The 16,763-nt window shown below is 44.3% G+C and overlaps 1 protein-coding gene across 1 annotated transcript in view; it reads right to left on the reverse strand.

Moving 5' to 3' along the window:
• Positions 1-16,763, reverse strand: part of Galnt10 (polypeptide N-acetylgalactosaminyltransferase 10) — a 236,241-nt gene that overhangs the window by 129,197 nt on the left and 90,281 nt on the right. Inside the window, exon 2 of the mRNA XM_048782909.1 lies at positions 762-864. The gene's annotated coding sequence lies outside the window, so the exon portion shown is untranslated. The remainder of the gene's footprint in view (positions 1-761; positions 865-16,763) is intronic.

Genomic DNA, 16,763 nt, shown 5'->3' on the forward strand with positions numbered 1-16,763 from the left:
AGACTGAGGCCCAGGGGGTATGGACTGATGGGCACATGGCTGGGGACTGGCATTGGTGCAGCTCTCCTGATTATGCCCAGGCTTCCTAGAGCTGATCCCCCAGATGGAACCTGTGGCACCTCATCCCAGCCCTTCCTCGCTCTCCAGTCCAAGAAGAACTGCTCCAAAGACTAATTAGTCAAGGAAAACTTGAGCTGAAATCTGGTAGGTTAATTAAACTTTATGGCTGTGGTGGTGGGTAGGGATCAACCCGCCTTCCAGAACTGGATTCCCATCCCAGATTGGCCTTGTTCTCACTGTGGGACTGCAGGCAGGTTACTGCCCCTCTTTGAGATACAGGCCCCCTCTAATTAAGTGGACCATATAGGTTAATTCTGGATTGAACAGAGAAAATGCATAAAATACAGAGCATGGACCTTGCTCCCCATAGGTGTTCAGTGGGTTTGGCTCTTTGTTATTAACGCCCTTTGTTTTGGTGGCAAAGCATCCTAGATGGTGGAGACATTTTCAATCACCCAACAAAGGCGTCAGGATAGACGCTCCTAGGCAGTGGCTCTGGTGATGTGAGTGGAAAAAGAGGATCGAACAGTGAAGTGGGGGCAGAAGTCAGGGGAGGGATGGTGGCAGAGAGAGGAAGTCAACAGGTCCAGACACCCATGCTGACACACACACACACACACACACACACACACGTGCACACACGTGCACACACGCCTACGCCCTCCACAGAGCCCGCCTGTGCACCATCCTGCCCTCCGTACCTATGCGCTGAGCGTCCCTCCTGATGGCTTCTTTGTCGTGCCAGTCCTTCAGCTTCTGCCCATCTCCCGAGAAAACTGTCTTCTTTGGCCGATTGTGTGAGCCCTTAAAGAAAAAGGACAAAAACTGTAAAAAAGAAGAAAAGGGAAAGAAGGTCAGTAACCTTAGTACACTACCTAAGGGAGAATTGGGGATTGATGACGGAACATATGTCACCATCTATTCTGCCCTCAGTCCACCCGGGTGAGGGCCTCCTGTGTGTCAGCGAGGTGTGCAGAGGCCAGAAAAATGACACAAGTTCACTGTACCCTTTGGGAACTCACAAGCCGGGAGGGAAGAGAAAAGATGGGCACATTCTTCTCACCCACAGGAGGAAGTGCTGGGTGCAGCGTTGCCCAACAGAAATAAGATGCAAGGCAGATGTGAAATTTGAAAATTTCTATTTTTTTCAGAAAAAAAAAAGAAAAACAAGTGAAGTTACTTTTAGTCATATTTTTTATTTAATTCAATACAGTCTATCTCAAATATTATCATTTCATATGCAATCAAGGTAAAAATTAAAATATTTGACATTCTTTTGGCACCAAATCCTTTATACTTGTGTTTGTCTCAGTTCAGGCTGTTTCTGCAGCCACGGGTGGTGGGTGGCTGTGTGTTGGACGGAGCAGGGACAGTGAACCTGAGGTGAGTGACTTGGAGGAGGCATTACCGGAGTTCACAACCCCCGGGGATAAAGGGAGACTGCTTCATGGACATGAGGCATCAGGTCGGGCCTCAGACAAGGAGAAATGAGAGGCCTACAGCGTGAACCGATGCGAGACACAGGTGGGGAAAGGCAGCTGGGCTTGGCCTGATGGGAAAGGCCCCGGGAGCAGAAGTGGTCCTTGGTCATCTCTACAATCCCCAGGGCTGAGCGCCAAAGTGGGTGGACTTTGGCGAATATGTGCAGACTGTGCGAACAATTGAGAAGCTGAAAGAAAGAAATATATGCAGCAGCCCAAGACAACGCCTTCAAGAGCTGGGCTGTGACTGCGTTTTATTAGGTCCAGGGAAGTAAGCCCACCCTGGTGGTCCCATTAGGCAATGGCTTCCCAAATTAAAGGAGGTTGCATTCCTGGGTCCCAGTGTTGTCCCATGCCAGCCACTAAGTCCACAGGTGTGGTCCAGGCTCAGGCCTTTCCCTGTGCCCGAGTGTGGCCATTTGCAAATCTTCTGTGTGCACGCAAATGACAATGGCTCTCCAGATCATCTTGCCCATTAAATCCCTGCAGGCTTATTTTGCCACGGTGGGTAGAATCCAATAGTCCTGTTTCCTATATAATTAACTACAAGGGCCCCGAATGTGAGGTGGACTGGAACATCAGTGCTAACGAGAAGCCTCCTGGATAAAACCGTACCCATGCCTATTTATTAAGTGTCTGGCTCACCCCTGGGTTAGCAGACTTTCCACAACAAGCCCTTCCTCACGACAGGTCTGGTGATGACAAGCATCCTTCATATTCTCTCTGAATTGCAAGAAGATAATTCTGACAGTTGGAATACGAGATGTCTTGGTTGGAGGGAGAAGGAAAACTATAAATACAAAGGCCACACGCCTGCAACCAGGCCGAAGGGCTCTTAGAAATCACAGAAGCTGAGCTGGAAGGCCCTTAAGGGACCCTCTAATCAGCTGAGTGAGTTTCAAACGAGTTGAGCTACAGTTCTGCAGGAGGTGCCTCGGGCTCCGAGCTGGGAAGGCTAAGATCAGTGTTCATGTGCTGCGGATCCGGTGGGATTTCATTTGAAACAGTTCTTCTGCTAAAAACCAATAGACGACCAGCAAACAAGCAAATGAATACATTTGGAAACAGATCCAACCCGACTTCCCTGTGCCACAGATGGAGAAATCTGTTTTGGTTTGATCTTTTACGTTTGAGCTTAGAAAACAGGAAGATTTCATGTTGCTTTAGCAAGATGTTGGATCCTTTTGAAAACCCACGATCATGTCAATGCTTGGCCTGAGTTTCCCACACCTCATGGTTGGGCTGAGTGAGAGCTCACTTGTTTGAGTGCGGTTTGTCTTTCCAGTTTGCCATAGTCCCCATCATTCCTGGTTGAATCTCTTTTGTCTGTATTCCCTGCAGGGCCCCAGTGAGTCTGCAACATGCTGGGACAGGTAGTAACGCATCCTGAACAGGGAAGATTAGAAACTGTACTGTTTGAGGATGAGATGTGACGTTCAAGAGAACATGGGAGGAATTATCCTGTCCAATGAGGTCTTGAGGCTGGAGTGAGCGCCCATGGTAGAAGCTACTGAATGACTGGGGGTGTGTGGGGGGGTCAGCCTATGATAGAGAAGAAATTCTAAAAGCTGGATCAGTGCTGGAATCAAACAGGACCACTAAGAAGAAGATGTTAGAGGAGTCCAGGGATAGGAAACTTGATGGTTCAGCAAGATGCAGAGGATAAGAGTCAAGTGCTGGGTTACGGCTAGTGGGTAGCCTGATATTCTACATTTCTCCCCTCCCCCACCACTCCCTCCCCACTTTTTTTTTGTTCCAGGGATTGAACCCAGGGAGGTTCTACCACTGAGCCACATCCCAAGATCTTTTTTTTTTTTTGAGACAGGGTCTCACTAAGTTGTTTAGGGCCTCGTTGAATTGCTGAGGCTGGCTTTGAAAATTGCGATCCTCCTGTCTCAGCCTTCAAAACTTGTTGGGATTAGAGTCATGCACCATTGCAGCCGGCTGAGATTGTGCCTTTCTAACAAACTCCCAGGTGATGCTGTCCACAAAAGACACTTCGAGTAGCAAGGGACAGGCAACCTTTAAAGGACATCTCAAGTGTCTAAGATTCTGAGAAAGACATGTTTGTTTTTTTTTTCCACCTGTTTGTGGAAGTCTTCTGATGCTACTAAGATTAGGATACAGGGACAACTCTTGACTTCACAGATTCAATCTTTGAATCTTGTCCCTAAAATAAAACAGTGGACTGCTGAACCGATTGTGCTGATTTCAGGTTCCAAATCCTGGGAGGTTCCCACCAGTATCCACTGCTTTTGCCTTAAGGATGTGAATCGTATCTTCCTACCCTTACCCTCCCATCCTCCCAGGATCTGCAGAGCTGTCCTGTGGGGTTTGAGGTGGTCTCATTTGTCCTTACATCTTCCCTAAACCAAAGGAATTTCTGAACTTGCTGCCAGGGAGTTCTGAAGGTCTCCCACGCAGCTTCTGGTTCTCAAACACCCCAGCTAAGTAGCTGCTCAGAGACCTTCAGTCCGCCTTATGGGCAGGAACAACTAAAGTCCAAACCAGCCAAGTTACCCAAGCAAGGCCCACATAAGCAGGCAAGAGAATAAGGGCCATGTCCTTGGATTCCCAGGCCAGTTTTCAGGGAAAGAGCCCTGGCAGAGTGACATTGCATAAGCTCCTGAAGTCATAGGTACCCCAATTTCCCTGCCTGGAAAGTGGAGATGGTGCTCGTTGGCCAAAGTACCTTGGCATGAATGGAGAATCAACACACAGACTGTGGATAGTCACTCCTTTAGGATTTTAAGAAACTACTATAAATTGTTATCTTCTCACCAAATCACCTTGATGCAGGGCTCAGGATTTACTATATAGGTTAAAAGCTTTTCAATACCAAAGGCCTTTGGAAGGGTGAAAAATCAGCCTTGATGCTAATATCAGAGCTCAAGGGCCCTTAGAATCCTACCTTTAAACCTGGGCCTTGATTACAGATGTAAATTCTTGGACACCATCCTCAACCTGCTAAGTGCAAGTACTTGTGGACAGGAGCCCAGTAAACTAAGTTTTTTTGTTTTATTTTGTTTTTGTTTATTTAAACAAACAGGATTCTGATTCACAGTAAAGTTGGAAAACCACTTGTCTAAACCCAGCTGCCTCAGTTTACAAATATGAAATCTGAGACTAACCAAGTAGATCAGGTTTGCCCTAAGTCTGCTAGTTTATCAGCCCCAAAGACCAAACCGAATCTGTTCACTTTCTGGGATAGGCTGAGAACTTTCTGAAGGTGGGGAATATTTATTCGAGTTGGTCAGTGTATGTTCCTAGGCAATACCTGGCTCATTTTGGGGTCTGGAGAGATAATAGCTGAGGATGTCTGGCTGGATGACAGAGGCAGGTGAGGCAGGAAGTCAAGTTGAATGACTCAGTTTTCTGGTTCTAGAATCTAAGTTTTGCTTCTTGGGCAGCTGGACCCCAGTTTCCCTGGCTGATAAATAGTGAAAACTAATTAACACTATCTACTCTGGGGATGTTGGGGATTAACTGAACTAATCTATCCAAAGTATTTAGCTTAGTGTTTGGGACAAAGTTAGGTCCTCTCAGTAAGAAGAGCTATTATTTATACATTGATTTTTGAGAAAGTTTATAAAACAAGATATGTTCTAGTGTGTGCAATGGCTAAGTTTGGGGGAATGGGAGAAGGAATGGGAATCTAATAATAACTGTGCGTCCTGTAGAGGCAACCTATTTAACACCTGATCCAATTCAACTGGCTCCTGCTGATAACAGGATTTACAGAGTTTCCTCATTAACAGGATGTCATATGCCCATGTGGAGACTTAGTGTTCTTTAAGGACATAAAAAGTTCTTAGTTATAGTGGCGTCCCACAATAGAAACAAATGCCACAGACCTTTAACAATGGGAAATGAGTGAACAATGCTTCTTAAAAGACGGCGATCCTTAACCAACGGCAAGAGCCAACCACTACCTATGAGAGTATGTCTGGATTTTCAGTCCAGAGGTCCTCTCAAGTTTCTTTAGTTCTGTACACTCAAAGATTTGTCTCTGAAAGCTGTGGTTATTTTCTTTCCTTTGCAACCATCTTTTGCTGGATCTCTTCTCCCTGGGTTTCCAGAATGTCCGTTGGCTACAGCAGGCAAAGGGGCGGGGAAGGAGCATGGCAAGAGAAGTGAGTTTGTGGAGGAGGCTGGCAGAATGAATGTGGAAATCACATTAAACAATAAATTGGAAATGGATTCTGACTGGCTGCTCTGTATAGCTGCTCACAAATCTGTGGGCTTTTGACTTCACATTCCACTAAAAGAATCAATTAGAGTTCAAACAGCCACACACTCGCACACACAAATGGAATTTTAATCTTTGTTTAATCACTATTTAGTGTGCCTGGCACCCTTTGGAGAGAGGAAAGAATGGTGGTGGAACAAGCCAACTGTGTTCTGCTCAAGAAGATTTGTTGACATGCATACTCCAGCCCCAAGACTGCAGACTTGGCAAAGCCCGCTCTGCAAGGACACCCGCACCTCTGGGTGACCTGGAGGAGTTCTCAAAACAGGCAAGGGCTGGAAAGAAAACCAGGCAGGTCATGTCCTGCTGCAGGGTCCCAGGCTGTATTTGCTGCAGATTTTAGAATGGCTTGCCACCCCCCATCTCTTCCTCTCAACTAACCCTACAAAGGTGCTGAAATGATTTGGTTTTGAGCTTTCAGTGACTCTGTATAATTCCAAACATTTACTTATATACTAAGTAGATTATTCTAATAACCTCTGTCTCTCTCTGTCACACAGACATTCACAGTCACACCTTGCACACGTGTGACCACAGAGCAAAGCAAGGCATCCTCTTCAGAGTGACCTCGTAGGTTACACTCCAAAGAGGACCAGGCAGAGCTTAATTCAGCCAAAAGCACAAAGTTACTTTAAGCAAAGGAGTATGTACAATTGGATAATTATACTTTCTTCATGAGTTTGGGGACATAAGCTGGATTGTGTTCATTTATTCATTTAACAAGTGATTTTTGAGGGTCTACCATATCCACAGAACTCTGGGAGAAATAGAGATAAATAAGATAGGGCATGGTCTCAGCAAATAATAGGGACATAAGTATATAAGAAAGGAAAGACGCGCATACACACAATACTATCACATGGTGTCTTGAAATGTGTGTACAGAAAAATTCTAGATTGGGTAGAGAGAAGTGATGGGAGAGGAGGGGAGGGGAAGGGGGGATAGGAAGGGCAGCAGAATACAATAGACATTATTATTGCTGTATGTATATAGGTGACTATATGACCAATGTGATTCTGCAACCTGTACACTCAGAAAAATGAGAAATTATACCCCATTTGATTCAAATGTATGATATGTCAAGATCATTGTGGAGTCATGTGTAACTAATAAAAAAATAAATAAAAAAAGAAAAATTCTATAGGTATTTACAAGAGTCCCAAATTAAATTCTACCTGGGGTGAGCAAGGAAGAATTCCCGAAGTCTTTGAGAGGAGACTGGATGGCGAGGGCCCTGGCTTGTTGCAAGGGGGAATGGAATCCAAGCAGGGAAGGCAGGGGAGATTGGAGGGTAGAGAGTGAGGGACATGTTTCCTTAATGTCAAGGAGCCTGACTGGCTGGAGTGAGCCACAAGATCTGGAAGGAAGACTGGATCAGAACTCAAGGGCCTGACATCTGAGCTGCCTGGCGGGTGGGTGCCAGAAGGTCTTTGGGCTAGGAATAGGCTGGAGTAGAGCTTCAATAAAGCAAGTCACCACCTATTCACTTTCAGTTAATCTCTGACTCCTCTTCCTGAGAGAGATACAGGGAGACAGACAATTTTGTTTCATTAAGTGAAAATGTTTCCTCTTCTAAGGCTGAAGACTGCTCTTCTTCCAGGCCCCAAGAATCAGACTCACAAGTCACTGACCTACACTCAGCCCCACCCAGCAGGCTGATTCTTGGAGAAAGCTTTTCTTTCACTTCAATCAGAACCAATTTGCAAGAGAAAAATCATCAGATCTGAAGGGTACTGCGGGAACAGAAGGAGACACTACAACCCAGCCACCGTGAGACCAAGTCTGCGGGGCCTGCATCAGGCAAGTCCTGCTGTTCCAATCAGCAGTAGGGCCAGGTCGGTTTTCCTGATACCAGTAACTCTGTTGTCTTAACACCTGGATGTTGAGATCCCAAATCTGGATGGGGCTTCGTTCCCCTGAGAGGGGAAAGTCACTCACAAATAGAATCATTGTATTAAAAGATTGATTCCATGTTCCCAAGGGCAAAACCATCCCACCCATCCATTCCACATCTTGTTTTATACAGATGACTCTAGAAAAAAGTCATTTGCTACTTAAGGTGTGAAAGCCTATTAAAAGACTTTTTAAATAGCAGGAAGAAAAAAAAAGTTAAGGTCCTTGGGAATGTCTATTACCTAAAGGGCAAATGAAACCTTCAGTAGCTTTGTCTTTCCAATGTATAAGAGAGGTTGCAACAATTTTTTCAAAGGACTCAAACATTTTATCTAGGGGGGAACAAACCCTCCCTGACAAACTGGTAATGTCCATTTGTGTCTGTCACTCATCCATGCACCCTTCCACCCACCCACTTAAACATGTAATGAGGAAAGCCCTGGGAAGCCTCTGTGCTGGGTGCTAGGCTACAGGGGTGAGCAAGACAGGCAAGGGCTCAGGCTTATAGGAGTGTGTGGCAGGGGTAAGCATCGACTTTATCCAGAGCTAAAAATAAATTAAATTAGCTATAGTGGCAGGTGCATAAAAGAGACGTATGTGGCACAAATTCCCTCTATATCTGATCAAATGAACAGCAATTTGTTCTAGTCAGCAACACTTCCTCAAGGAAACTGGATTCAATATAGAGCTAATTTAATAGAGAATTTTCCAGACATAGGGAAAAAGCAAGGACACGCAAAGGCCCTGTGGCTGAGCAAACACTAAACATGGGACCCAGAGAGAACACCTTGTGTGGTGCATAGAGGAGGAAGGGAAGTGTGGGGTGGATGGGAGGTGGGCAAGGATAAGGATAAAGATTTTCCCCATTTGGAAATGCTGGTGTTTTCTATAAGGAGGTAGTAAGATCAGGTTGCATTGGAAAGCTCTCTGGCAGCAGACTAGAAAAGGAATTAGGAGGCCAGGAGGAAAGGTGGAGGCCAGGAAGGAGGCTGCAACAATAGCATGGGCAGAGATGGTTCTAGGTTGGACTAGGAAGGTTGTCCCATGTGTCCTGCCTGGGGCACCCTATGTCTAAGGGATGGGTGTACAGAGATGTTTGTTTTTAACAGGTTCATGAGGGCCCTGTAGGGCTGAGGCAAAAAAAAAAAAATGAATAAAAAAATAAAATAAAAAATAAAAAGGCAGCCTGAGAACGTGGACACTTGGGTGAGAAGACACCTATAAGGCCCAATGCCCACTGTCACCCAGGAGTGGCTGGGCCTACTTGGGACCCGAGCCCAGCTGCTAGATTGATTGATGTCAGCTTCAATACATGTTACTCAACACTATCAAGAGGAGGCAAGGCAGGAAATCGGACCTCAGGAGACCAGATTGTGTCCATTCACCTTCAAGTTCAATGACATGTGCTCTAAGGAGAGACAGGAGCGACGTTGGGGAGGTGGGTGAGCTTCCCCTCTGCTGCTCAGTGCCTGTGACCCTCCTGGCATCCCTGGAGGCCTGAGCTCCCACCAGCCTCCTGCAGTGTGGGCACAATGGGGCTGGGTGCGCCTGCTCCTGGAAGATAAGTATTCCATTACCTCAGAAGCACTGCGATCACTCCAACCAAACTAAAAGTGCTCAGTTTTCATGCTGGAGGAAAAACTGCCTGTATTGGGCTTTTGAGTGGTGGTTTGACTTTACAGTCCATGGGTGACTGTCCAGGGTGATTCTGATTCCACGTTCTTTTGCCTTAAGTGGTGAGTTTTTTACAGCCTAATGCAGGATAGGAGACTTGACCAAATTATTATTGTCATTACATCCACTTTGTAGATGACAAAACTGAGGCTTGGAGAAAAAATCAATAGGAAAGCGTTTTGCAGACTGCTGGCCATCACAGGCGTGTGATCCTCATGGCTGATGGCACCCACCACACACGACTGCCCACCCCTTCCCACATCTCAGTGTGGACAAGTTCTGGGAGCACAGCTCAAGGCCTGCTTGCTGAAACGAAGAGGGCAATTCACACAGGGACTAGGAAAGCTGGGTCTAGTTGGTGCCAGGAAGCCTGCACAGTGCCCTTCTTGGAGGCTGATGAGCTGAGCGTGGCAGGGCCACTGCATTGCTCAGTAGAGCAGCTGTGGACGGGTATAGAGAAAAGCAGGCAAAACTGGTGAGCTTGATAAAAGGCAAGTTCCAGGCTCTCAGGGACAGAGAAGAACTATGAACCTATCCTATTAGTCTCCTGGCTCGGGACTTAGGGCTGGGCCACCAAGTAACAGTCATTTTCCTGTTAATCATCATCATCATCATCATCATCATCATCATCCCTGGTATGAGTCAGCTTTCCATCATTATAACAGAATACCCGAGATAATCTACCTGTAAGAATGAAAGATTACTTTGACTCTGGGTTTTGGAGTTTTCTGATGAGGGTCACTAGACCCTGTGGCTTCAGGCCTTAAGTGGCATAGTACATCATGAAGAGAGTGCATGGCAGAGAATGCATGCTCATGGTGGCCAGGAAGAAGAGAGAGGGAGGAGGGGCTGGATTCTCAATATCTCCTTCAAGGGCACACCCTTAATGACTTAACTTCTCCCACTAAGCTCCACCTCCTTAAAGATTATACCACCTCCTAAAAGTGACACAGGCTGACAACCAGTCCTTTAACAGTTAGGCCTTGGGAGACACTTAAGATCCAAACCATAGCACCCCTACGTCCTGAAGACAGCATGACAAATCCTATAAGAGAACTTGCTTTGGAGCCAGGAAGACTAAACTTATGTCATGGTCACAGCTCACTAGCTCTGTGACTTTGAGCAAGTCATCCTATTTTCCCAAGCCTGGGTTCCCCAACTATGAAATAGGAGAAATTAATAAAATCTAACATAAAGTTTATTGTGAGGCTTGAATAAGATACAGCAAGTATAGCTCTTAGCAGTGTCTGGCATCTAACAGGCACTAAAATCTGTAGCTACCACTGCTCAATATTAGTTGGATGCTATCTTACAATTTAGAAAGCATTTTTCCCATTCCATGTTTCTTCATCACAGTCACACTTGGATGAAGACAGACATTACCAACTTATAATGTCCTTCCCTGTGGATCCCAGACTCTGAGAATCTCGATACCATGCTCTGTGTGGCCCTCAGCACTCAGCTAGCACTGGCCAGGGAGTAGGACCCCAAATATGTGCTTGCCATTAGCTGGAAGAGTGAATTCTCCAGGGTCCCTGGTCAAGACTGACCCATTGCTCGAATTCTGCAATCTTAGATCTTCAGGTCATTGTCTGCTTAATGCTTGTGAAGGTATCTCAGGAGAGTGGAACAGTAAGAGGTGGAGAAGGGAATATAACCTGTGGTCCCTCCTCTGGTCTGTCCTCCCCTTGCCCATGAACACTGGGCCCTCCCTTGTTCCATGCCTCAGAGGGTCTCACAATTCAGCTAAGAAGTGGGAGCTGAGATGCCCTCTCCATGGATGGTTCACTGAGACCAAAAAATACTATCTCAGTGAATTCCTATCTGGCTCATGAGGAAAATGTCTGCCTGGACGGTCTCTTCCATCTTCCATCTTAGTTTCTTCCATCTGCCATGCTGGAATTCTGGACTCTTCTCCTTATCTCTATTGCCTTGGGGTGGAGGCCCCAAGGGCTCTGAACCTCTCTGGCAGTACCCACTCCCTCACCTTGCCCTGGCATCCTTGTTCTTTCATAACTATCCCTTAGACATAGGGTGCCCCAGGCAGGACACATGGGACAGTGCTCCAGAACACACCACACTGCTGTGACTCCAGGCACTCCTGAGGGGTGCATCCAACTTCCAAGGTGAGCTTCTCTGGCCCCTTCACTAGACCACAGCCCAGATGGTTGCCCTTATAGCATCCTTCCTGCCCCTATGTGGCTTCACATTCACTTGGGTGATCATGTGATTACTATCTGTCTCTCCCCAAATTGTGAGCCCCATGAAGGTAGGAGATGTCAATTTCTGCTGAATGAATGAATGGGTGGATACACCTTTTGTTTTATCTTTCCTAAATGAAGAGAAGGTCACCCAGGGATTAGACGTGCCTAATATAGTCACAAGGATTTAATACCATGGAGGGGTTCTGAGGATTATCTTTATCCAATGATTAAATGGCTTCAGGTCAATTTAATGAGCTGCAGAAATCTAAAGAGAGATGGCTCACCTGATTCTAAAATGATTTCTAAAAGATGCAACAGACTCTGAACTCTTGCGCCTTTTTCCTTCTTTCATTTTCAAATTGTTTCCTGTCTGGATTCCTAACCTGAAGGCTTGTGGCAGAAATTGTCGTATGTCCCTCAGGAGCTGCTCTCCTTTTCTTTCATGGTAATAGAATTTTAGTTGGGAATATGACCACACAGTATCAGCGGCTATTCCCCCGACATCCCTGCAGTTCCATGTGACCTGGCGAAGCTCTGTCTGGTGAGATGTCAGTGGAGGTGCTGTGAAGAAGCTTTAGGAAACCTTCCCGGAGAAATGGCAATTATACACCTTGGCCCCTTGTTTCCATTCTTCCTTCTAGCTTTTTTTTTATTGATTTTTTTAAAAATAGATGACAGCAAAATGCATTACAATTCTTATTATACGTATATACCACAATTTTTCATATCTCTGGTTGTATATAAAATAGGTTGACACCCAGTTCGTGTCTTCATACCTGTACTTTGGATAATGATGTCCATCACATTCCACCGTCTTTGCTAATCCCCTGCCCCCTCCCTTTCCCTCCCACCCCCTTCCCCATCCAGAATTCATCTATTCATCCCATGCTCCCCATCCCTTCCCCACTATGAGTCAGACTTCTTATATCAGAGAAAACATTCAGCATTTGGTTTTTGGGGATTGGCTAACTTCACTTAGCATTATCTTCTCCAATGTCATCCATTTACCTGCAAATGCCATGATTTTATTCTTTTTTATTGCTGAGTAAAATTCCATTGTGTATATATGCCACATTTTTTTATCCATTCATCTACTGAAGGGCATCTAGGTTGGCTCCACAGTCTAGCTATTGTGAATTGTGCTGCTATAAACATTGATGTGGCTGTGTCCCTGTAGTATGCTGTTTTTAAGTCCTTTGGGTATAGACTGAGGAGAGGGACAGCTGGGTCAAATGGTGGTTCCATTCCCAATTTTCCAAGGAATCTCCATACTGCTTTCCATATTGACTACACCAATTTGCAGTCCCACCAGCAATGTATGAGTATACATGTTCCCCCACATCCTCGCCAACACTTATTGTTGTTTGTCTTCATAATGGCTTCCTTCTATCTTTATGCCTAGAATGCAAATGCCACCATGATGGACCAGAAGGTAGGAATCCATGCCTTAGGGATGGCGAAGACATTTGAGGAAGGAGTGTGAGAACTTGACTGAGCAGGACTGTCCTGCCAGCCATGGGCTGAAAACCTCCCCAATTTTAAGTGAAAGAAAAATATACTTTTATCTTGTTTGATCCATTCCCGTCTATCCTTAACTGTAAAAAAGCTTCTTCTCTCAAGGCTTTGTTGAGAGCCACAGCCAAAGGGGCCCCAGCAAACTTCCAGCTGCCAGCAAACTTCCAGCTGCCGGCTGATGATTGGCTCACAGCGGCCCCAGCAACATCTAGCTGATTGGCTCCTTGGCCCCAGCAACATCTAGCTGATTGGCTCCTCTGCGGTGATGCTCATTGGACTGTTTCCCTGCCCTTTCAGACCACGGAGCTGCTCATTGGGGGACTTTTTTTGGCTCCGCCCATGTGACCCAGCCAATCGGCCTCAAGAGCAGGAGGATTGTGGGAGGTGGAGAGAGGCTTGTGTGGGAGAGAGAGGCTTGTGGAAAGCCGGTGGTGGCAGTTGAGGCTCTGAGGATTTTTCCTGAGAGGCTGTTTTGTTTGGCGTGTGTGGTTCTAAAAATAAAGTTAGTTTCTTTTGACAAGTGGCTCCTGATTGTGCCCAGCCAGACTGCGGCAAGGCTTGAAAGACTGAAAAGCAACTTGGTGGGGTGGAGAGGACTCTGATGAAGGCCCCAGAAGACCCAGGTTTCTGACTCCTGCTCTCCATTGATTAACAGTAACACCTTAGGCAGATCCCCTTGCCTTTTCAGGTCTCTATTCTTAAACTACAGAATGGAGATCAAAATAATATCTAACCACAACACGACTGTCATGAAAAATGCTAAGGGATCTACAAAAAAACAAAAACAAAGCAAAACTACTAGAACTAGTGAGTTTAGTGACACCACAGGAAACACGGTTGATAAACAAAAACCAATTTGATTTCAAAATACTAGGAATGGAACATTGGAAACTGAAATAAAAAAACACCATTTACAATGGTGTCAAAATACTCAACACTTAAGGTAAATTAAAATGTATGTATGTGTGTGTGTATTTATGTATTCTTATACATTGAAAATCACAAATACTGCTAAAGAAATCAGAGCACTAAAATCACTGGGGAGATATATCATGTTAATGAGTCTGAAGACTCAATATTGTTAAGATGTCAGTCCTTGAAAATTGATCTATAAACTCAATGCTCTGTTTGTGGACACTGACATGCAACCTACAAGAATAGTCAAAACCACCACACACAAAAGCAAAAGAGGAACCAAATTGGAGAACATACATGTACTAATTTTAAGGCTTGCTCTAAGGCTACAGTGACCAAGGAGATGTGGTACTTGAGTGAGGACAGACAAGTGATCAATGGAGCAGAGTGGAGAGTCCAAATACATATATAGTCCATCGATTTTGAATAAAGGTATAAAGGAAATTTACTGGGTAAAGAATAATCTTTTCAACAAATGATGCTGGAACAATTAGATATCTATATGATAGAAAGTAAGCCTTAATCCTTACCTCACACCATACACAAACATCAACTTGAAATGCATCACAGACCTAAATGTAAGAGCCCAAACTATAAAACTCATTGAGGGATATATGTGACAAAATCTTAACAGCTTTGGTTTAGGCAAAAGTTTCTTAAATATGATAAAACAGCATAAACTGTAAGTTGGAATTCATCACAGTTAAAAGCTTTTGTTCTTCAAGGGACAAGCCTTGTCTAGGAGGATATATATGCAAAGCATGCATTTGATGAAAGACATATTCAGAATGCAAAAAGAACTTTGCAACTCAATATTATTAGTCATTAGGAAAATGCAAATCAAAACTACCAAGAAATATCACTTTATACTTACTGGGATAGCTATAATTTAAAAAATGGGAAATAACATGTATTGGCAAGGATGTAGGTAGAAAAATTGCAAACTTTATACATTGTTGGTGAGAAAGCAAAATGGTTTCCAACTGCTGTGGAAAACTTTGGGGTTCTCAAAGAAAACACAGAATTACCATGTGACCACAGAAATTCTATTCCTAGATAAATTAAAAAAAAAGTATTGAAAGCAGGGACTCGAACAGACTTTTGTAGTCCAATGTTCATAGCAGCATTATTCAAGACAGGCAAAAGGTGGAAACGACTCAAGCGTCATCAACATATGAAAATGTAAACAAGATGTGGCACATACACACAATGGAATATTATTCAGCCACACAAGGAATGGGATTTTGATATGTGCTGCAGCATGGTTGGACCTTGAAAACATTATGCTTAGTGAAATAAGCCAGATGCAGAAGGTCACATATTAAATGAGTCCACTTATGTGAAGTACCTGGGATAAGCAAATTCAGAGGCAGAAGGTAGAACAGAGGTTACCATGCAGTAAGGGGAGGAGAGAAGGGGGAATTCTTGTTTGAGGGAAATTATTACTGTTGGGAATGAAATAAAAACAAAATGGAGGGTACAGTCAGTGGTAATGATTGCACAACATTGTGAATGTACTCAAAGACAGGAGCTATACACTTACAAATGGTTAAAATAAGGGTTATATATTTTGTATTGCCTCTCTCTCTCTCACTCTCTCTCTCTCTCTCTCTCTCTCTCTCTCTCTCTCACACACACACACACACACACACACACCCAGAATAACCAAAGTTACACTTCCCTCCTTTTCCCCAGTAAAAAAGCTAATTCTTCCCATTTTCAACCCTTATATATTCTAGTGTCCTAGTGATTCACAATGTATATTAGCATATTAATGGTTCTTTGAAGTCCCACAGTAAAGACAGCTGTTTAATTTTGTTGAATCTAACATTTCACAAATTTATTTCACTAGAAGTGCCCTGTTATGGTTTAGATATGAGGTGTCTCCCAGAAGTTTTGTGTGAGAAAAGGTAAGAGAGGTGAAAGAACTAGATTATGAGAGCTGTAATCTAATCAGTGGATTAATCCACTGAGATGGATTAACTGGGTGGTAGCAATAGGGTATGGCTGGAGGAGATAGGTCACTGGGGGTGTGCTTTTGGGATTTAAATTTTGTTCCTGGAGATCAGAGTTCTCTCTGCTTCCTGGTTGCCTGGTCCTGAGCAGCTTTGCTCTACCACACCCTTCTGCCATGATGTTCTGACTCACCTGGAGCCCTGAGCTATGGAATCAGCCAACCATGGACTGAACCTCTGAAAACTTATGAGTCAAAATAAACATTTCCTTGTCAGGTCTTTTGGTCACAGCAACACAAACAACTAAAACAACTCCCCATCCACCTATCCCACCCAATAAGGAATAACCAATGTCCTAGAGAACTCATAGTAGTGTTTTGTTGCTAAGAATTTAAAGGGTTTATGAGAAAGAATGCAACATGGTTCTTCCCTCAGTAGTGTGCAATCAAGTTTGTTTGTCTTAAGCATGTAGACACAAAACAACTACCTGACCATTTCACTAACTTGGAAGAAGGGAAATAGTTTATGATCATACAACATCTTCTAGAAAAAGCTTCAATCAATTTCTAAAGTCTCTGTTATCCATCTGTCCTATCCATCTCTCCTATCCATTCACCATCTATCCATTTAGAGAATGTGTTTAATTTTCAATTAATATTTGTGGTACATAGAGTAGGTGCTTCAGGGAATATAGTAAAAACAATGGCTTTTGTCTAGGATATGGGCCAGATTTGAGATCATTTCATTCAAAAAATTGCAACTGGGACTTGGCAGAAGAACAATGAATTCTTTTTCTCCTATAAGAATGGTCTGGAAA

Source organism: Marmota marmota, unplaced genomic scaffold, assembly GCF_001458135.2.
Source record: "Marmota marmota marmota unplaced genomic scaffold, marMar, whole genome shotgun sequence".
NCBI lineage: Eukaryota > Metazoa > Chordata > Mammalia > Rodentia > Sciuridae > Marmota > Marmota marmota.